Source organism: Lolium perenne, chromosome 2, assembly GCF_019359855.2.
Source record: "Lolium perenne isolate Kyuss_39 chromosome 2, Kyuss_2.0, whole genome shotgun sequence".
NCBI classification, from domain to species: Eukaryota; Viridiplantae; Streptophyta; class Magnoliopsida; order Poales; family Poaceae; genus Lolium; species Lolium perenne.
Window position 1 is genome coordinate 27,724 of NC_067245.2, and position 24,008 is coordinate 51,731.

The window sequence follows — 24,008 nt, forward strand, 5'->3', positions numbered from 1 at the left end:
TATCTTCATCTGAGTATACGCCTTTTTTCTGTGTGGTGGTAAGCTGCATCATATGAAAGTATGTGATAGTTCTTGTTTTGTAATGCATATCTTTGCATAGCGCCTTGCACGTTAAATCCCACATATTTGGGCTTCTTTACTTCACAATGGGTCAATATGGTGGTGGATAGCTGACGTAAGAGTTCCAGATGCCCAGAATGTACTGTAAACACTACTATGTGACTTGATATCAATTTGTATTTTTTTTGCACCGTTGTTTAGGTAACACTAATGACGGTTGGATTGCCAATCTATAATCTTTTATCTCTAAATAGGAGCACCCCACTAGAAGGATTTTTCTCTACATGCAGCTATGCCACATCACTTGCCTATTTGTCTCAACATGAAACTGTCCACGTCATCGATAAAACCCAGCTCATCTTTTATCTCTAAATAGGAGCACTCCACTAGAAGGATTTTTCTCTACATGCAGCTATGCTACATCACTTGCCTATTTGTCTCAACATGAAACTGTCCACGTCATCGATAAAGCCCAGCTCATCGACCGGTTCATGTGGTTCTTCTTCCAGCGCCTCATTTGCTCGGTGTGTCCTTCGTCTTCTCCATTGATTAACACTGTTCATCTTCTCTTCTTCCACTAACTGAAGTAATTAAAAGGCACTGATGGATTCACCTTCCTCTTCTCCTACTTTAAAAAGGATGCCGGGATTGCAGATTGTTCATCTGCCCCGAAGCTAGGCATCAATCGATCCAGGGAGCAACTCTGCTGAGCATTAGCGCAACTGCACAAGGCATCCCGTCACACGTTGGGCATCCTCCACCGGTAGTGTGCGTGACCACTGTATACAATTTTTGCTTCTATCTACATCCATCCCATTCGGTCTATATTTGAGCAGGTTTTGTCCTCCATGAGATCTCTGTCCTCCGCAGGAATCAAGACCCGGCGAGGCAGGCGCTGACTCAGATGAGGCGGTCACTCACCAAGATAACCCATACTTCATATTCCTCTTTTCCTCTTCCTCACTTTTCTGTCGTTTATGTCTTGCACTACAGGTGTTCGATGATTTGTTCATCATGCCGATCTGTTGACTTCATTGAACATATAGCCTCATAAAAAACCTGAACGGCCAAGAATGCAAATGTATCATGGTCAGATGGTACCATATGCTGTCTCAAAAGATGTCAATCCACAAGAGCGATGCATTGTATCAGTCTATCAGACATGAAAGAAAAGGGACCAGTTCATGTTCCATGCCCTTCAGGTAGAAATTTGCCATATTTAAGATTCCTCACTCACATTGGAAAACTGTTTCATGCTAAGAAATTGTTTGGCATACAGGTAATATGGAAAAATATATGGTTCCATAGTTCTTCCGAAAAAGCCTTGTGAGGGTTATAGCTCATGTGTTTGAAGTAATGTACCGCCAGGTCATCCGTTGTTTATTTTTACTTTGTTTATTGTAGTTGTTCTTCTATGATTTTGGTCCGATTCTAAACTTTGCAATATTACAATATGAGATGATCTGATTGAAAAAGTTTCATTCGTCTGTTTGCATTCTTCATGTTACCTGACACATGTATAGTGATTATTGTTCAAGTAGGGAACGAGTCTCCAAGATCACATTTGGCTCTGGTCTTGGAATGAATGCATGAGCCGGAACATGAAGTCATAAACCAATGCATTATCTGTAACTTGCATCCTTGGAGGCCTACGGAGATGTCATATTAGAAAAATACTTCGATGTGCACACCCCAGTAACTGGAGTACAATGTTTCCTGTCAAGTGACCAAAGAATAGAGAAGCCATTCAGTCACAAATTACATCGTGGTACTTCTTGAATTTTTTGCTGAACTGTTTGCTTGGCTGACTTCTTTTACTGTGTGAACTGTCAATATGATATGTTGTCATTTAAAAGGAAGTAGTCTATATAAAATTTCATATATTATTTCAATGAAATAATTGTATTTATCTAGAAATACAAAAGGAGCTACAATTTTGGAAAGATTGGCATAGAAGTGCTTTTGAAGCATGCCCATATGTCTGGAAGAAGTGCTTTTGAAGCATGCCCATAGTGGCTGGAAAGAGTTTTTTTTTCCTTGCTACGGAGGGTAAGAATTTTATATATATTCACCTGCAATATTAGTGCATATTTTCACTCTGAAGGTTTCCAAGTCAAGACTAAATGTCTTGCTTTGTCTTCATTTTTCAGTTATTTTACAGTACACTTTTTTAATCTGCATTGCCTCCTTATTAATCTGAATGAGGGGAATGTTTAGAGGCCCGTCTTTGTTCCTCTTCCATGTGTTATTTTTTGTAGTTTTGGTACGCTACAAGTTGCAGCTCAACTGAGATTCAGCACTACGGGACATATGCAGGTATACAATGTTCATTTAAACCGGCAAGGATATCCTCTAAAATGGAAGTATATCCTCTAAAATGAAATTCTTATGTCTCATCTAACCATGATTTTTATGTTGTTCGGGAATCTGCAGCAATGAACGATGTTTAATTATTGGTTATGCCCACAGGCTATGATTATGTCCATTTTAACCGCCAAGGATGTTAACAACGAAATTCCCATCTCTATGCCCTGCTCTATCATACACTATTTGGTTCCTTTATCAAATTAAATGACTCCTTCCGAGTTTCTCTACTTCACATCATACATGATGCTACACCACATGAGAAGCTTTATCTATATCAGTTAACTCGAATAGAAGTGTTGTGTCGTTAGACAAAAGATACACATGGATGAAACAACTCACATCTTATGAGCATAATGTCATATTTTCCTGTGTCATGCCGAATTGTTGATTCTTCATAGTAAGATTTTAAAAAGTGGTCTGATAATATATCTATGCTGATATATTGGTAATAGCAAGCCATGTTATACACAAACAACTACTGTCTCCCTCTATTAATTTATTAGTTCCCGCCCTAATTTTGTCGCCCCTTTAGTATGTACAATTTTTATAATGTTTTACATATAATTTCCCGCAGCAACGTGCGGGGTGTCATCTAGTATCTATAAAGTTGATCCCCACTAAAATGCATTTAATGTTTGCAAGCTCATTCCTGATGCAGCCACGTCATTCTAATTATCATGAACATTGGATTGGAAAATCAACGGTGGAAAGTGGTGTACAGCCAACCAACACTCATGCCAAGAAGTAATAGAGTCATACCGCATGACTTTATTTCTCCAGCGTCGTAATCTCTCAGTATCCTATGATTCTTGGACTCCTATGGACAATGGCCATGCGTTTTTATTGCGAGTGAACTTGGATATTAATTCCTGCACCCAGTGGTGCCCATTCAGCTTCCCAGCAGCGCTTCAAGTAGCAGCAATGCATCATCGACCCATTGTCTCTTCCGTCAAGGCTCAGCCATGGACCCTTCTTAGATTTGTTTTCCACGCCTCTGCAACTGGCGGCATTACACAGAGCTTTCACTGGTGGAAAAAGGGCCTTTGGTCGCGGTTCGCAACTGCCATTAGTCGCGGTTGCGCAACCGCGACCAAAGTATCGCGACTAAAGGCCCCCCCTTTAGTCGCGGTTCCTTACGAACCGCGACTAAAGGCCCGTCCACGTGGGCGCCAGGCGGCCGTCCGGGCGGAGGACCTTTAGTCGCGGTTCTTCTGGCCAACCGCGACTAAAGGCCGCCGCAGGTTTAGGGTTTTCGGCCCCCCCTAAACCTGCCCCCCCCCTAAACATATTTTGTGTTTAATTTGTATATTGTTTTATTTCTTTTGTGCTTTATTGTAATTTTGAAGGAGTTTCACATATTCTACGGTACTACATATATACATGCATATGAATGTACAATTTCAAACAAATTTGAAATTATAACCAAAAAGAATTCAAGAGGAATATACAATATATATTCAATATCATCGGATGACCATATACAAGTTTGAACAAGTTTCCATACATAATTTAATGCATGTATAGTTCTACGTCGTCGCAATGGTGTTCTCCTTTAGGATGGAGGACTTCCCTCCTGAACCATCCAGCTAGTTCCTCTTGAAGTGGTCGGAAGCGAGCTTCTGGACTAAGCATCGACCGGAGGTGATTCCTCTGAGCATTGAGATCACTCGGAACGCGCTCAGAGGTGTATCTCCGGATCATCTCACAGACATAGTATCCACACAGATTGGTTCCCGGTGGCTGCATATCGCTACCATTCTTAGCCTTTGACCGCATGAAATTTAGCTCTTTCTTGAATTCACCGACCTTTGTATCTAAGAACCGTCTCCAAACCCTACGAGGCAAAGAAAATTAAATGAACAAGAGAGTTATTAGTTAATTACTTGAAGCTTAATTAGGAAATGAACGAAATAGGCCGATCGATATAGAGCGCAAATGAATGAAAACAATTACTTTTGAATCATTTGTCTCATGTCGGCCCACTCCGCCTTATCCATATCCAGAGAGTCGTGGATGAGACATTCTGATTTGTCAATTTTAATTACTAGCAGAATCCAGTGGAACCTGCGGACACGATACATGCACAGTACGTCATGCATAACTCATCGATTAGCCGGCCACATACCATGCATGGAGTAAACAAAAGAGAATGTGCTCAAGACATAAACACTCACCCAAAATGGTAAGGAAATAGAATATCACTTTTGAGTTCCTGCTTATCAAGAAACCGCCATAGGTCTTTCTCCACGTCGGCGGGGTGATGCTTTAACGTATATCCATTAACGATGTGTGGGTCAATGAACCCAACATCATGGATGCTCCTTACTCTGCATTCCTTAATCTTCAATCTGCATGTATAATAGCGGACACAACAATATAGTTAGGACATATATATATATATAGTGCAGGCAATATGAATGAGATGGGGTAGAAATAAATCACTTACAGAATGTAGCAACTGATGATAGATTTGTCGAGCTCGCGCAGATTGAAAAGCTAGAACAATTCACTCAGATGAATTTGTACACAATATTGTTTGAAGTGATGCTCATATCCAACTTCCGCATAAATATAATCTTTGGCGTTTTTATGTTTTATGTAACCCTTGTACCAGTTCAGCAGACCTTTCATTTGTGGAGGTAGATCCTCTTCCTGCGCAGGCTCGACGAGAGGCCCATTCTTCACATATGTAAGTACTACCTCCTTCACTGGCGCCTCATCAAGGCCTAACAGTTCACGAAGAGTAATACCTAAGTTGGCCGCTTGTTCTCTGGCACTCGTTACAGTCAATCCCTGTGCTGCCGCAGCTTCTATGATTTCGGGGGCATCCGGACCGGCGGCTGTCACTATAAGCGGGGCAATCGATTGTTTACTTTGTTCCCCGAGCTGGGCAACAACTCGTTTCCCGCTTTGTGCACTTTGTAATTCCGCTTTATCGGCCTCCTCATTCTTCTCCTTGAATATGCGTGCCTGATTCTTTAGTTCACGTGCATAGTCGTCAGGCAGATTCTTCGCGGCTTGGGACGGTGTGTTCAAAAATGACTTAGCCCACTTCTTTTGCTCATCAGAAAATACTGGCTTGGGCTCGGGCTCTCTTTTCTTCTTCCAGGCCGCCTTCCATTTCTCTAAATCAGCAGCCGCGTGTGCGTCGACTTCCTCGGCACTACGTTCCCAAGGCCTCGTGGGGAGAGGCTTCAGTGATGGCTCTGGTATCTTTGTGGTTCTAGGTACATAAGGGTCCGGGTTAATAACCCAGGACTGCTTCTGCTTCTTCGCCGGAGGTGGATTGGGGGGCGGTACCGGTGTCTGATCACCTGCTGGACGAGGACTGGGGGGCGGCGTCGGCTGACGTGAAGGAGGTGTATTAGGTGAAGCACCACCACCACCACCGCCACCGCCACCGTCACCGCCACCGCCACCGCCACCACCACCACCACCACCGTAGGGGGGTGGACTTGTTGGCGCCTCGCCTGGAAACTTGATAAATTTCTTCTGCCATAGAATGAACTGGCGCTTGACATCTCCAAGTCTTTTCACCCCTTCAGGTGTAGCAATGTCAATGTCCAGGTCCTCAAACCCTTGGACTATCTCCTCCACCGTGACACGAGCATAGCCATCTTGAATGGGGTTGTTGTGGTGGAGTGCTCCAGGTGGTAAAGCACTGCCGATGGCTACCTTCATGGACATGTTCCCGATAGGATAATACAGATGACATGCTTTCATCTCCTTTATATCGTCCACGGGGTAGCGAGGAGGCTCCGGTGCAGTAATTTCGACCACCAGAGGCTCCGGTGCAGTAATTTTGATCGTCGGTGCACCAGCCGGTGAGGCCTCCGTGGAAGCCACGCTGGTTCTTCTCCGCTGCTGGCTTCCGAGATCCATTGGATGATCTTCATGCTGCGCCCGAGCTGCATCTCTTTCGGCTACTAGTACACTCACAGTTTTCTTCATCACATCCATTTCCGTTACCAACTTCGCCACAACATCTGCATCCCGATCCATCTTTCTCTTACGGCTTCTGTAACCGTACGGGTCATCGTTCTGGGGGAACCCTATGATGACCCACAAGTATAGGGGATCGCAACAGTCTTCGAGGGAAGTAAAACCCAATTTATTGATTCGACACAAGGGGAGACAAAGAACACTTGGAAGCCTTAACAGCGGAGTTGTCAATTCAGCTGCACCTGGAAACAGACTTGCTCGCAAGAGTTTATCAGTAGTAACAGTTTTATAGCAGTAGCAGTAGTGAAATAACAGCAGCAGAGTAACAAAGACAGAAGTAGTGATTTTAGTAAACAGCAGGATTAAAATACTGTAGGCACGGGGACGGATGAACGGGCGTTGCATGGATGAGAGAAACTCATGTAACAATCATAGCAGGGCATTTGCAGATAATAATAAAACGGTGTCCAAGTACAAAGCAATCAATAGGCATGTGTTCCATATATAGTCGTGCGTGCTCGCAATGAGAAACTTGCACAACATCTTTTGTCCTACCAGCCGGTGGCAGCCGGGCCTCAAGGGAAACTACTGGATATTAAGGTACTCCTTTTAATAGAGTACCGGAGCAAAGCATTAACACTCCGTGAACACATGTGATCCTCACATCGCTACCATTCCCTCCGGTTGTCCCGATTTCTGTCACTTCGGGGCCATCGGTTCCGGACAGCGACATGTGTATACAACTTATAGGTAAGACCATAAACAATGAATATCATGATGAAACAATAACATGTTCAGATCTGAGATCATGGCACTCGGGCCCTAGTGACAAGCATTAAGCATAACAAGTTGCAACAATATCATCAAAGTACCAATTACGGACACTAGGCACTATGCCCTAACAATCTTATGCTATTACATGACCAATCTCATCCAATCCCTACCATCCCCTTCGGCCTACAGCGGGGGAATTACTCACACATGGATGGGGGAAACATGGCTGGTTGATGTAGAGGCGTTGGCGGTGATGGCGGCGATGATCTCCTCCAATTCCCCGTCCCGGCGGAGTGCCAGATCGGAGACTTCTGGCTCCTGCGACGGAGTTTCGCGATGTGGCGGCGTTCTGGAGGGTTTCTGGCGACTTCGACTTCTCCCCGTGCGTTTTTAGGTCGAGGCCGATAAATAGTCCGAAGGAGGGCGTCGGAGGCCGGCCGAGGGGGCCACACCACAGGGCCGCGCGGGCCCCCCTGGGCCGCGCCGCCCTATGGTGTGGGGCCCTCGGGCCTCCACCTTAATTGTCCTTCTGGCTCCGTCATTATTCTGGGAAAATAGGGCCTTCTGCATAAATTTCGAGGATTTTCCCGAAAGTTGGATTTCTGCACAAAAACGAGACACCAGAGCAGTTCTGCTGAAAACAGCGTTAGTCCATGTTAGTTGCATCCAAAATACACAAATTAGAGGCAAAACAATAGCAAAAGTGTTCGGGAAAGTAGATACGTTTTGGACGTATCAACTCCCCCCAAGCTTAGCTTATTGCTTGTCCTCAAGCAATTCAGTTAACAACTGAGCGATAAAAGAACTTTCACGAACACATTTGCTCATATGATGTATATATTCTCATGCTATAGCTAATACTTAAGCAATTCATAATGAGATACATGCAAATAAGATCATCTAACAGCTATGTCAATCATGGAGAGGTACCAACAATTAATAAGCATCATGAATCATGTGTATAAGCAGGATTGCAATGTTCATAAGAGAGTATGATAAAGTGGTATCTCGCTTGCCTGTATTTGGTTGGCAAAACATAAATGCCCGGGCACCTCTGGAGTTCATAGAAAGACTAGAAGTAGTGATTGTCAAAAGATAAATGCATCAAAGTTATACCACAATCAATCATATTTTGAGACAAGCATATTATACTAAGAATGACAGTTGTGCTCTCAAGATAGTGCTCAAAGAAATAATGGAGACACAACATAAAAGTAAAAGATTGACCCTTCGCAGAGGGAAGCAGGGATTAACATGCGCTAGAGCTTTTCATTTTTATAAAGACAGGAGTAAAATTATTTTGAGAGGTGTTTGTTGTTGTCAACGAATGGTAATGGGTACACTAACTACCTCGCCAACCGGACTTTCAAGAGCGGCTCCCATGAATTATTTGCATATTTATGTGGCACTCCTTCCAACCTTTCTTACACAAACCATGGCTAACCGAATCCTCGGGTGCCTGCCAACAATCTCATACCATGAAGGAGTGCCTTTTATTTTATTTTTATTATGATGATGACACTCCCCCCAACCTTTGCTTACACAAGCCATGGCTAACCAAATCCTTCGGGTGCCGTCCAACAATCACAAACCATGGAGGAGTGTCTATTTAAGTTAATTAATTTGGGACTGGGAATCCCATTGCCAGCTCTTTTTGCAAAGTTATTGGATAAGCGGATGTGCCACTAGTCCATATGAGAGTCCGTCAAAAGTAAATGACAAGGTTGAAAGCTAAACACCACATACTTCCTCATGAGCTATGAAACATAAACACAAATTGAGAAGCATTTTGAAGGTTTTAAAGGTAGCGCATGAGAATTTACTTGGAATGGTTTGAAATGCCATGCATAGGTATTTATGGTGGACACTTTTGGAACAACTTGGTTTTCAGGTGTTTGGAAGCACGAGCAGCGTTCCCGCTCAGTACAAGTGAAGGCTAGCAATAGACTAGGGAGCGACAAATCAAGAGAGCAAGAATCGTCATAATCATGCTTGCGGCAAAATAAATTAACGGAGGCATAAAAGTGATACAAGAACTCTGAAGCAATATAAATCATCGAGGCTTAATTGACTTTTTGTTCAGTCATATGCATGCGTGAGCATGTGCCAAGTCGATATAAATGAATTATTCAGAGGAGGATACCACAATGCCATACTTACTTATGAATAAAACAATGCAAGCAAACATCCATGACATGCTACTCATATTAATAGATTGGAGCTAATCATGAGAGATCATAAACTACTAGACTTTCTCAAATAACATATACCTCACATGAACCAACTAAGCATGCTCACATGGATGAGTATATGTACAAAAATGAAAACAAATAGAGTTCATACCAGCCTCTCACCACAATCCAATTGTCGTAGATCGTCATTATTGCCTTTTCACTTGTGCAGCTTGGATAATATGAAATGAAAACCACGCTCCAGCCACCGAAGACCATTGAACTCATAAAGAACTTTACAAACCAAAGAAGAACAGCAAATATTTTTGATGTTTTCGAATTAGAAACAAGAACAAAAGGAAACAAACAAACAAAGCAAAATCTTTTTGGGTTTTCTTATAACAAACTAGCAACAGCAAATAAAGCGAAACAAATGCAAGAAACCAAAGCAAACAAATGGTGAAGAGAAACAACAGAAATATTTTTGATCTTTTTGTGTTTTGGGAAGGAAACAAAACAAAAACAAGAAATAGCAAACTAAAAGAAACACAGAAAAGCGAGATGGCAGAAATCTGCCAAAACCTGACAGCAGTACAGAAATCGATTTTTACAAAAATCTTACGTTGCTCAGCTCGAAAAGTGTTCAACTAATGAAAGTTAGATAACAACCTGGGGAACCTGCACAAAAATTGGCAGCTCAAAATAACGCTCTGGATGTGCGCACGAATTTTTCTAGTAACAGTCCAGAATCTGTTTTCAGGCAGCACTTCCCCAAATATCATCTTCCTCTCATTAGAAAACCACTCAAACGAACAAAACAAGTATGTACACGTATCCAGCAACCATAATATGCAAAGAATGAGTGATGCCGGTATACCTCCCCCCAAGCTTAGGCGTTTGGCCTAAGTGGAGTTCAATCCCATCGATCCCATGAGGTAATATCTCCGTAGTATGACGAAGATGGATCGTATTCCGGGTATGTGCTAGAAGAAGCACCCGGATACGTGACGGTGTAGTCGTGGGAGGCCTCGGCGTCCTCGGAGTCATGCTGCTGGTGGAAGTCTTGTATCTTCATATGTTCATCCACCTCCTCCTTAGTGCACGACCATGATTGCCTGTCAATACTGAACAAACCTGGTTGGGGAAGAGGGATTTCCTTCTCATCCCCGTCAGAAAACAACATTCTATAGACCATATTATCTAAAGTAGAATCAGTGGTAACAAAATGATGACTCTTCATAGCAACAATATCGAGTCTCCTAGGGGCCAATGGCACATCATTAGGATCAATAGGAAGCCTTAAATAAGTTAAAACACGCAGTGCAATAGTTCCTCCAAAAATAGGCTCCCTGTTAGTCAGGCGGCGAGCAATAAGAGAACCAAGATGATAAGATGTCTGACCAGTAAGTGCAATATTCAAGAAAGCAAGATGGTAACTAGAAATATTGCTAGTTTTCTCCCTACCAAGAATGCTAGTAGCAATGTAATACGCAAAATACTTAATGGTGGGGAGTTGAATGTTCCTTATCTTGCCACGCTGAATGGTGCGACAATCATCATCGGTGATCCCTCGATAAAGCTCCAACAAGTCCCGGGGGTTGTCATCAATCCTACTTGCTGTACCTACAGGGGCAATATCCAATGCACGACAAAAATCTTCCAATCCCATAGTAACAGGATTACCATAGATCTTGAATGCAACTGTCGGCTCATATTGCTTGTTGTGGAACTTGAAGCTCTCGACGAAGATTTTGGTGAGCATGTAGTATTGCTCCCTTTCATCACCCACATAGGTGGTTAAGCCTGCCCTGTTGACAAGGGTGGAGAAATCCTCCAATATCCCTGCATTCCTCAGAAAATCATAGCATGGAAAAGACGAAGCATTAGGAGCCCCGTTGTCCTCTTCGGGCGCGAAGCTAGGCGCGATGATATCCTCGTTGTACGATCGCCTAATCCGGGTGGCGGCCCTAGAAGGCCTCCCGGTGCTGGTTGTTCCTTTCTTGAACAACTCTCCAAAGTTGAACTTCTTCATCCCTTCTCTGAAATTTTCAACAAATGATATAAAAATTTGATTTGGTGACATATAATTGAGGGAAACTACCATAGGAACTTGCTAGAGTACTAATCATGCATCAAAACTAGTTTCTACCACTTAGAACAAGCATGCAAGCTCACTAAACATGTTACCTACAGCAGCAAAATATTCAAGATATACTCAACCAAACAAAATTCTACTTGGATGGGTGAAAGAGTCACATACCAAGGAGCAAATGTGCCAAATTTCAGCAAGAAATCTGGGCTGAGCAAAGAGATCGAAAAATCTGGAGCTCTGGAGCAAAAACGCGAGAGAGAGGAACTTGGTACGAGTTTTTTCGGGAGAGAGAAAGTGCTGGGAGAAAGAGATGACAAAGTGGGGCAAGGAGGGGCCCACACCACATGGTGGCGCGGCCACCTCCTTGGCCGCGCCGGCCTGTGGTTTGGCGCCCTCTGGTGCCCCACAGGTCATCCTCTGGTGCTCCCAGGTGCCTCGTCGAAAAATAGGACCAACGGTATAATTTTTGTGAATTTTTGAAAACTTTGAAAAATGCACATTTCTGGGTATTTAGTTTATTATTACTGGCCAGGAAAATTTTTGAAATCTCCAAATAACTAAGGGACTTTGCAAATTAAAAATGCTACAGCAACTAGAGCAAGTGGAGGAAGAAAGAGATGTTGTTTACCTCCTCTATGCATATAAAAGTATTCGTTAATAAGGTTGATCAGGTCTTGCCACCAAATAAATTTTACATAGCATAAGAAGAAATAAACCTCAAATCAATCATGTTACCTTGAATTGTATTGATATGGATCCAATCACGAGAGTTTGATATTCTTCTTTAGGCTCATATATAGGACAATCAATAGTTCCCACTTTGATAGTTCTCACATTAGAAATAGTATTAACTCCACACGCTTTCTCAATCCTCTTGGGAAAATAAACGGTATGCTCCCTATCATCAACATTGAAAGTAACCTTTCCTTTATTGCAATCAATAACAGCCCCTGCGGTGTTAAGAAAAGGTCTCCCAAGAATAATAGACATATTATCATCTTCAGGCATTTCCAACACAACAAAATCAGTTAATATCAAGCAATTAGTAGTAACTTGAACAGGAACATTCTCACATATACCAACAGGAATAGCAGTAGATTTATCAGCCATTTGCAAAGATATATCAGTAGGTATCAACTTATCTAAGTAAAGTCTCTTATAAAGAGAAAAAGGCATAACACTAACACCGGCTCCCAAGTCACATAGAGCAGTTTTAACATAATTATTCTTAATAGAACAAGGAATAGTAGGTATACCTGGGTCGCCCAACTTCTTTGGAATTTTGCCATTGAAAGAGTAATTAGCAAGCATAGTGGAAATTTCCTCATTGGGGATTTTCCTTTTGTTAGTAACAATATCTTTCATATACTTTGAATAAGGAGGCAATTTAATAGCATCAGTCAAAGGGATTTGCAAGAATAAAGGTTTCATCCAATCACAAAATTTATTATAGTGTTCTTCTTCCTTTGATTTTAGTTTCTTAGCAGGAAAAGGCATTTGCTTTTGCACCCAAGGTTCTCTTTCATTACCATGTTTCTCAGCAATAAAATCTTCTTTAGTATACTTTTTATTTTTAGCATGCTTTTCAGGTTCTTCTTCAACCTCTTCTTTATCAGGAGTATCATTCTTATCATTATCTTTATCATGTTCATTACCACTTTCAGTTTCAGCATCAGAAATAGAAATACTATTAGGATCATTAGCAGGTTCAGAGGATTCTACAACATTTTTATGCTTCTTCTTCTTTTTCTTCTTAGAATGAGCACTAGGTTCAATGTGTTGAGAATCTTGTTCAATTCTTTTGGGATGCCCTTCAGGATATAGAGGATCCTGGGTAGAGACACCACCTCTAGTTGTTACTTCATAAGCATGTTTCTCTTTAGAATTATTCCCTAACAAGTCATTTTGCACTTTAGTGAGTTGATCAATTTGAGTTTGAATCATATGAAAATGTTTAACAAGCATCTTAACATCATTGGAGGTTCTCTCCACAATATCATGCAATTCACTAATAGCTCGAGAATTTTCCATTAAATGATTCTCTACTCTCATATTAAAATTTTCTTGCTTAACAATATAATTATCAAACTCATCTAAGCATTGTGCAGGAGGTTTAGAATACGGAATATCTTCCCTAGTAAATCGTTGAAGGGAGTTTACCTCAATCATGGATGAAGGGGGAATTATCTCACATACATCTTCTATAGGAGGTAGATTCTTCACATCTTCAGATTTAATACCTTTCTCCTTGAGAGACTTCTTGGCTTCCCTCATATCTTCATCATTCAATTTAATTAAACCCCTCTTCTTCAATATTGGCGTTGGAGTTGGTTCAGGCGTAGTCCAATCATCATGATTCCGGCTTATTTTAGCCAATAATTCTTCAAATCGTCTGAGTTCTTTTCTGAAAACACAACCAGCACAACTATCCAGGTATGCCCTAGACTCAATGGTTAGTCCGCTATAAAATATATCAAGTAAATCATGCTTTTCCAAATCATGATCAGGCCGAGCTCTAATAAGAGAGCAAAATCTCGCCCAAGCCTCAGGCAATTTCTCTTCATCTCCCTGGTCAAAATTATAAATTCTCTGCAAAGCAATATGTTGAGCACTAGCAGGAAAGTATTTGCGGAAGAAAACATCAAGCAATTCTTTCGGACTTTTAATAGAATTAGGTGGCAAATTATTATACCAAGTTTTAGCGTCATCCTTTAATGAGAATGGAAAGATTTTAGCAACAAAGTAAGTACGCATCTTGACATCATCAGAAAACAAGCTACTTAGAGTAGATAACTCAGTCATGTGTTCAACAGCACTTTCTTTTTCAGTACCACAAAAGGGTGTTTTCTCAATAGTAGCTATATGAGATAGATCAAGAGAAAAATCATAATCTTTATCCTTAATGTTTATGGGAGATGTGGCAAATTTAGGGTCAGGAGACAGTTTATATCTAACAGCATGTTCTGCAAGCAACTTTTTAATTTTTCTTGCATCAGTAGTAGCATTGCATTTTTCAATAAAATCATCATTAAGCTCCACATAATCTTCATCAGGATCAGCACTAAAATAATCAAGTTCAGGTGAATTAACAGGTGTAGTAGCATTAGGAGTTTCAGTATTTTCAATTTGTCTAGACCTAGTAATCGTAGCGTCTAGAAAAGATCCCAATGAACCACTATCATCAAGCACAACAGAAATATTATCAATATTATGAGAGTTTTCAGATTCAGCAGAAGTACCCGCATGTGAAGCATGCGGCGGTGAAACAAGTTTATCAATCACAGATGGTGAATCAAGTGTAGCGGAGGTATTCAGAATTGTACCTTTTCTTGTAGTGGATGGTAATATGGCGATCTTAGTATCGCGAGGTTTACCCATGATGGAGAATTTGCAGCGAACAATATTAATCCAAGTGAACTTCTAAATAAAGCTATGCTCCCCGGCAACGGCGTCAGAAAATAGTCTTGATGACCCACAAGTATAGGGGATCGCAACAGTCTTCGAGGGAAGTAAAACCCAATTTATTGATTCGACACAAGGGGAGACAAAGAACACTTGGAAGCCTTAACAGCGGAGTTGTCAATTCAGCTGCACCTGGAAACAGACTTGCTCGCAAGAGTTTATCAAGAGTAACAGTTTTATAGCAAGCAGTAGCAGAGTGAAATAACAGCAGCAGAGTAACAAAGACAGCAGTAGTGATTTTAGTAAACAGCAGGATTAAAATACTGTAGGCACGGGGACTGATGAACGGGCGTTGCATGGATGAGAGAAACTCATGTAACAATCATAGCAGGGCATTTGCAGATAATAATAAAACGGTGTCCAAGTACAAAGCAATCAATAGGCATGTGTTCCATATATAGTCGTGCGTGCTCGCAATGAGAAACTTGCACAACATCTTTTGTCCTACCAGCCGGTGGCAGCCGGGCCTCAAGGGAAACTATCGGATATTAAGGTACTCCTTTTAATAGAGTACCGGAGCAAAGCATTAACACTCCGTGAACACATGTGATCCTCACATCGCTACCATTCCCTCCGGTTGTCCCGATTTCTGTCACTTCGGGGCCATCGGTTCCGGACAGCGACATGTGTATACAACTTATAGGTAAGACCATAAACAATGAATATCAGGATGAAACAATAACATGTTCAGATCTGAGATCATGGCACTCGGGCCCTAGTGACAAGCATTAAGCATAACAAGTTGCAACAATATCATCAAAGTACCAATTACGGACACTAGGCACTATGCCCTAACAATCTTATGCTATTACATGACCAATCTCATCCAATCCCTACCATCCCCTTCGGCCTACAGCGGGGGAATTACTCACACATGGATGGGGGAAACATGGCTGGTTGATGTAGAGGCGTTGGCGGTGATGGCGGCGATGATCTCCTCCAATTCCCCGTCCCGGCGGAGTGCCAGAACGGAGACTTCTGGCTCCCACGACGGAGTTTCGCGATGTGGCGGCGTTCTGGAGGGTTTCTGGCGACTTCGACTTCTCCCCGTGCGTTTTTAGGTCGAGGCCGATAAATAGTCCGAAGGAGGGCGTCGGAGGCCGGCCGAGGGGGCCACACCACAGGGCCGCGCGGGCCCCCCCTGGGCCGCGCCGCCCTATGGTGTGGGGCCCTCGGGCCTCCACCTTAATTGTCCTTCTCGCTCCGTCATTATTCGGGAAAATAGGGCCTTCGCATAAATTCCGAGGATTTTCCCGAAAGTTGGATTTCTGCACAAAAACGAGACACCAGAGCAGTTCTGCTGAAAACAGCGTTAGTCCGTGTTAGTTGCATCCAAAATACACAAATTAGAGGCAAAACAATAGCAAAAGTGTTCAAGCGGCGGACGACGAACTCGGGCGGCGGACGAAGAACGCGCGGCGGCGGACGACGAACTCGGGCGGCGGATGACGAACGCGCGTTGGAGGAGATCGATCGATCGGGCGGAGAAAGGAAGAATGAACCGCCAGGGCGCGCGTGCGAATTTATAGCGGCGACCCTTTAGTCGCGTTTGGGGACCCCACCCGCGACTAAAGGGGTACCTTTAGTCGCGGTTGGCCTCCCAATCGCGACTAAAGGGTATTTTCGCCGGTTTAAGTTTCCTCATGAAAATACCCTTTAGTCGCGGTTGGCGAGGCCAACCGCGACTAAAGCTATTTTTCAAATTTCTTTTCTTTTTCAGAGATATATCAATAAATTCAGAAAAATTAAACTAATACATTTCAAATTTTTTAAAATACAAATAATATATCAAAAAATCAGAAAAATAAAACTAATTCAATTTAAAATCTTAAAAATACAAATATTATATCAAAAAAATTTAGGAAAATAAAACTAATTCAATTCAAAATATTAAAAATACAAATTATATATCAAAAAAATCAGAAAAATAAAACTAATTCATTTCAATATGTTAAAAATACAAATAATATATCAAAAAATTCAGAAAAATAAAACTAATTCAATTCAAAAATTTTAAAATACATATAATATATCAAAAAATTCATAAAAATAAAACTAATTCAATTCAAAATCTTAAAAATACAAATAATATATCAAAAAATTCAGAAAAATAAAACTAATTCAATTCAAAATTTTAAAAATACAAATTGTCAAAAATTAATAAAAATAAAACTAATTCAATTCAAAAGTTCGTTGGCCCCCTCTTCCCGCCTCTTTCCGCCGACCCCCTCTTCCCTCCTCGTCTTCCCGCCATTTCTTCCCTGTCTTCCCGCCTCTTTCTTCCCGCCAATTGTTTCCCGCCAATTTCTTCCCGCCACTTTCTTCCCGCCAATTTCTTCCGGCCTCTTTCTTCCCGCCAATTTTTTCCCGCCAATTTCTTCCCGCCACTTTCTCCCCGCCTCTTTCTTCCCGCCTCCTGTCTTCCCGCTCCCATTTTTCCCGCCATTTGTCACTACATATAGGTAGCCCGGCTTGGCCAGCATTATCACATCTCTACAATCTCTCATCACTCTCTCATGGCTTCCACCGCACCCACTCTAACCTACCGGCCAGTGGAGGAGCTTTGCGCCTCGAACTACCCTTGCCCTCCGGCTACCGCGTCCCTGCCGGCTGGAGCCTAAGCGCCGGCGGCGTGCCGGTCCCTCCCGTCCCTCAGGGTACTGCGCGCCGGGCGGCCATCACGAACCACTACTACCTCGACCTCACGCCGGAGCAGCGGATGAATCCCCGCTGGCATCCCGATAACCAGCATACTTGGGACGCCTTCTTCATCAATCGGCGTGACAGGGCGCTCGCCAGGTATGAGGAGGACGGTCTGCCTCCTGGAAACTTCCACGAGGCCGGCCGTCGGCTATGGTGGTACGGCCGGACTCTGCAGAGCGTCATGGACTACATCACGGCCGGCGATATCCCCCGCCTGCGCTACCCTCAGTTCGAGCCACGAGCGCCGCCCGACGACGCCGACGACAAGAGCGACGACGACGCCGGCAACTTAGAAGGCGACGACTACCAGTACAACGGCGGCGGCTATGAAGACTACGAGTATGCATATTATACGCCTAGGCAGGAGTATGACTAAATCACTCCAAATTTCATGTATGCAGGAGTATGACTTAGTCACTCCAAATTTCATGTATGCAGGAGTATGACTTAGTCACTCCAAATTTCATGTATGCAGGAGTATGACTTAGTCACTCCAAATCACTCCAAATCAGTGCTATCTCGAGTCAATTGAATCATTCGAAAATGGACACCAAACACATCACGGGTAATATAATTCACATGATTCATTCAACAAAGTTTGGTACAATAAATTATTACACATCATTTCTTCCCTTGTGTCCCTGCTTGCTTACGATTGTGCCGTATCCATGGAGCATCCTCATCATTTAACTTAATGCTTGGGTCGGTGTTCACTTTGAAGGGCGGAATTTCACCAAACATATTATAATCTTCTGACATGTCTGTCTTGTCCTCCACTCCCACGATGTTTCTTTTCCCTGAAAGAACAATGTGGCGCTTTGGATCATCGCATGATGTACTGATCGTTTTCTTATCTTTCCGTTTCCTCGGTTTGCTACTCATGTCCTTCACATAGAAAACCTGAGCGACATCTTTCGCTAGGACGAATGGTTCGTCAAGGTAACCAAGATTGTTGAAATCCACCATTGTCATTCCGTATTGCTGGTCCACCTTTACCCCACCTCCTGTTAGCTTGAACCATTTGCACCGGAACAAAGGGACCCTAAAGGAGGGTCCATAGTCAAGTTCCCATATCTCCTCTATGTAACCATAATATGTGACCTTTTGCCCATTCTCGGTTGCTGCATCAAAGCGGACACCACTGTTTTGGTTGGTGCTCTTTTTATCTTGGGCGATCGTGTAAAATGTATTCCCATTTATCTCGTACCCTTGGAAAGTCGTTATAGTCGAAGATGGTGTCTTGGCCAACATGTACAGCTGATCTACAACCTTATTGTCACTCATTAAATGTTTTCTCAACCAACGGCGGCAAGTCTCCATGTGGGCCTTCCTACTCCATGATTCAAAGCTTCCCGGGGTTGTCCGAGCGTAAAATATTCTTGTGTTTCTCAAAGTACGGAGCCACCAAGCTGTAATTGGTCGAACTGTGTGGTGTGCTTCACGAGAATGGCCGTCCATACATATCATTGATTTCCTTCCGATCGTGCCTTTTCCACTTAGTCTCCCCTCGTGCCGCGATTGAGGAAGACCAATCGGCTTAAGGTCAGGAACAAAGTCAACACAAAACTCAATTACCTCCTCATTTCCATAGCCCTTGGCGATGCTTCCTTCTGGCCTAGCACGGTTACGAACATATTTCTTTAATACTCCCATGAACCTCTCGAAGGGGAACATATTGTGTAGAAATACAGGACCGAGAATGGAAATCTCATCGACTAGGTGAACCAGGAGGTGCGTCATAATATTGAAGAAGGATGGCGGGAACACCAACTCGAAACAGACAAGACATTGGATCACCTCGTTCGTAACCGTGGTAGAACTTCTGGATTGATTACCTTCGAGAGATTGCATTGAGGAATGCACATAGCTTCACAATGGCTACTCGAACATTTTCCTACAGGAGCCCCCTCAAAGCAATCGGAAGCAATTGCGTCATAATCACGTTGCGGTCGTGAGACTTCAGGTTTTGGAACTTTTTCTCCGCCATGTTTATTATTACCTTTATATTGGACGAGAATCCGACGGGACCTTCAGCCGGCTCAGGCATTCAAAAAAGATGACCTTCTCTTCTTTGGTCAGAGCGTAGCTGGCACGACCTTGAAACCGTTCCGGATGCCGGTCATCAGGGTCTTTCAAACTTTGCTGGTCCTGCCGTGCTTCCTTTGTATCATTTGACTTCCCATACACGCCCAAGAAGCTTAGGATGTTCACGCAAATATTCTTCGTAACGTGCATCACGTCGATTGCAGAGCGGACTTCTAGGACTTTCCAATATTCTAGCTCCCGTAATATAGATTTCTTCTTCCACATGGCTACGTGCCCGTCAGCTCCCTTCGGAACTGATTGTCCGCCAGACCCTTTCCAAAGATGACTTTCAAATCCTTGACCATATCAAATACCTCAGCACCAGTGTGTTCCGCAGTTTCGGCCGGTGATCTGCCTTGCCGTTGTAATGCTTGCCTTTCTTTCATCGGATGACCTTTCGGAAGAAATCGACGATGCCCAAGGTACACGTTCTTCTTACAATTTGGCAAATGTACACTTTCAGTCTCATGTAAGAAGTGCGTGCATGCATTGTATCCCTTATTTGACAGTCCCGAAAGGTTACTAAGAGCAGGCCAATCGTTGATGGTTACGAAAAGCAACGCTCGTAGGTCAAATTCCTCTTCTTTGTGCTCATCCCACACACGGACACCAGGTCTGCCCCACAGCTGTAAAAGTTCATCAACTAATGGCCTTAGGTACACATCGATGTCGTTGCCGGGTTGCTTCGGATCTTGGATGAGCACTGGCATCATAATGAACTTCCGCTTCATGCACAACCAAGGAGGAAGGTTGTAGATGCATAGAGTCACGGGCCAGGTACTATGGCTGGAGCTCTGCTCGCCAAAATGATTCATGCCATCCGTACTTAGACCAAATCTTATGTTCCTTGCGTCAGCTGCAAAATCTTTGAACTCTCTGTCGATCTTTCTCCATTGCGTTCCATCTGCGGGGTGTCTCAACTCCCCGTCCGACTTACGGTCCTCTTTGTGCCATCGCAACAACTTGGCATGCTCTTTGTTCCTGAACAGACGTTTCAACCGTGGTATTATAGGAGCATACCACATCACCTTGGCGGGAACCCTCTTCCTGGGTTTCTGGCCCTCAACATCGTCACCAGGGTCATTGCCTCTGATCTTATAACGCAATGCAGTGCATACCGGGCATTCATTCAAATTCTCATATTCACCGCGGTAGAGGATGCAGTCGTTGATGCATGCATGTATCTTCAGAACCTCTAAACCTAGAGGGCAGACAACCTTCTTTGCTTCGTACGTACTGGCGGGCAACTCGTTATTCTTTGGAAACATATTCTTCAACATTTTCAGCAAGTTTTCAAATGCCGAGTCAGCTGCACCTGCCTGTGCCTTCCATTTCAGAAAATCCAGTGTGCAGCCCAGCTTTTTCAGACCATCATCGCATCCGGGGTACAGCGCCTTCCTGTGATCCTCTAACATGCGATCCAAATTCTCCCTCTCTTTTTCAGTTTCGCAGCGTCTCCGTGCATCAGCAATGGTCCGACCAAGATCATCAACGGGATCATCACGTGCTTCTTCTTCACCTTCCCCTTCACCTTCCCCTTCACCTTCAGCATCCTCCATGAAAGTATCACCGAAATGAGCAAGATAGCTTTCATCGATGAAATCATCCCCTTCTTCATCTTCTTCCACTATAACCCCTCTTTCTCCATGCTTGGTCCAACAATTATAGCTTGGCATGAAACCGTGCCGAAGCAGGTGCATGTAAACATCTCTTGAGGAAGAGTAACCCTTCTGATTCTTACAGTTAACACATGGACAGATAACAAAACCCCCCTGCTTGTTCGCATTAGCCACTACGAGGAAATCTTTCAAACCCGTACTGAACTCGCCGGAGAGTCGGTTACCGTACATCCATTGTCGATTCATCTGCATTATTATAATATAAAATATATAATTACCATCATGCATTTGTTAAACTAACTAGCTACAAACAATATAAATTAAACAATGAACTACACACACATGCATATTTTATCAACGACACATCAAAGGTTCAAGTTGCTAACCGCGATTGAGGAGGAAAAAATAAATGAGAAAGTTCAAGTGTGGCTCCAACACTTCATATCATGTTTGTTTCATGCTCTTGGGGCATTTCATCAAACACCTTATGTGCATAAGAGGAACCAAAAGCAAACCTAACACCCACTTGTGAAGTTTGTGAAGAGAATGGCTCCAAATGGCTAAGTGTTGGCTGCTGGATGGGTATATATAGGGGGGGGCTTTAGGCCCGGTTGGCCTGGCCAACCGCGACTAAAGGCCTTCGGGCACCTTTAGTCGCGGTTGGCCTGGCCAACCGCGACTAAAGCCCCCCACGTGCACCGGCTGGCCACCGAGCGCCCTGGGCCCAGGCCTTTGGTCGCGGTTCGCCTCCCGAACAGCGACTAAAGATACCATTAGTCGCGGTTCCTACAGCTTCGCGACTTATGGGGCTCACCGGAAGCCTGTTTTTCTACCAGTGTTTTGCTACCACGGCAACGGTGACTTTGGGGCATGGCCGGGCCACCGGCGGGCATCGGCAGGGTAGAAAATGGCTGTCTATGTGTATGAAAGACAAAGAGTATTTCGTTCCTGCTTTGGGACAGACCAAGTGCCAGCACAACACCATCTTCTATGCAGCATGGTGGTGCCTCCTCGACAAGTCAACCGAGCGACAACTCTTGGAGCTGATTACTGGGCTGATCGGCTTCTACCATTGTTGCAAATTCTGGATCATTCCATATGTATATTATGTTGTTGTTTATGGAAAATCAGAGTGACTTAAAGCCCCTACATCGACTCTCATCGCATGTTGTACCATGCCTGCTTAACGAGCCGTCACTGGAACACTCACCATTGCCGTTGCGCCGCGCCGTCACTCGATGGGTACACGTGCCTTGCTTATTAGCTACTCTCAATCCCCTAGCTCTGCCAGATATTCACTTGGATTATTGCTCTGTCTGTTCAACTTTTTCATGTACCAGATTGCATGTGTTTTGATTTAATTCAATCAAACTTCCTAATTATTTGATTGGGACACCAAAGTACAATGATTATTTTTTACAGCAACTACAAGGTGCAGGGATACGCTGTTGTTCCTGTTCATGCAAAGTCCAAACTGCACGGTGGATGATGGTAAGAATTTCTAGAACAATGCTTAAGCCAGTCATGTCACTCATCTTGACCAGCTCTATTTTACACCAACTAGATTTTCGTATAATTTTGCTGTTATTCATGTGACCCTAAGGTATCACGGCTGATCCAACCGAATTAAATTATCATAGCATTACTCATTTCCTTTTCCAGATAGGCATCACTTTACAAGCATGGTTAAATGAATGAAAGTATTGCATCTGGTAGCATCTCTACATTCTTTTAATAGATCATGTCTGACTATGGTACTACCTCGAGTTAGCTTATGTGGCAGCAATCCTTGACGTCTTCTTATGCATGGTGGATCGTGATGCGTGATTTTTGTCCAACAAATTTTTGAGTTTTCCTAATTTAATTTCAGGTCAAAGATGTGATTTACAATACAAGCAGATATATTAGACAAGAAGTTATATTTTCTGGCAGGCGAAGTTTTCACTTAGTTTTCTGAGTGCAACATTTAGGATGGGTTTATCTTATTAATGTTTTCAATGAATAAAATATTTAGTAGCTCCTTTTCTTTATTCTCAACATTTCCACTTCCTTTTCTCTAACCTATTCAATAGTGTAATGTCAGATAATTAAAATTAACACTCCTAAATAATAAAAATATACTATTGGTAATCAAAAGGCCCGATGCTTCATATACACTCTTATCCATAGAATCAGAAAAGCTACTCTATTATCTTCGATATAGTACCCTTTCATAGTTTTCAAAGCCAATTTTACCATTCTATTTGTTACTTATATCATATTTCTGAATGCCAGCTAAGAATACCGCTGCAACGCGCGGGGTATCAACTAGTTACATATATGATGAGCCAGTCTTCCCCATAATATTACTCTAATTTTATCACCCCTACATATTTCATTAAAAAGTATTAAATGGAAACAATATGGTTAATGGAAAAAACAATCTCTATTGTTGAATATTAAGTGGTGACATCACTGACATGGATGGATTACTTTACTCATTGCTGACTGTGTGATATTGTGTAAATTGTACAACTCTGAAGTTTATAAAAACGTATACAAAACTCTCATGGTTTCTTGATCAGTATGTGTATCATATTCATCCATATAGTAGCGGTGATCATATCACCCATTAGAAACTGAAGGAAATTCAAGACAAACCTAGTAGCAGTAGAGACAGTAGAACAAATCCATTGTTAAATATGTTAAAAACCACCTATTCGAGTTCATCAAGATAATGTCAATGCTTGTAAG

The 24,008-nt window shown here is 42.8% G+C and overlaps 1 long non-coding RNA gene across 3 annotated transcripts; it reads left to right on the top strand.

The window, feature by feature from the left end:
- The first annotated feature begins 492 nt into the window (after positions 1-492).
- On the top strand, positions 493-2,993 carry LOC127329560 (uncharacterized). Of its 3 annotated transcripts, none has more exons than XR_007868974.2 (3): positions 493-584; positions 699-1,262; positions 1,340-1,432. It is a non-coding gene; the product is annotated as an uncharacterized lncRNA (long non-coding RNA). The 3 variants fall into 3 exon arrangements; XR_007868973.1 differs by lacking the exon at positions 493-584 and adding an exon at positions 1,602-2,993 and having other exon boundaries at positions 593-1,262; positions 1,340-1,428; XR_007868972.1 differs by lacking the exon at positions 493-584 and having other exon boundaries at positions 593-1,262.
- Positions 2,994-24,008: the final 21,015 nt, after the last annotated feature.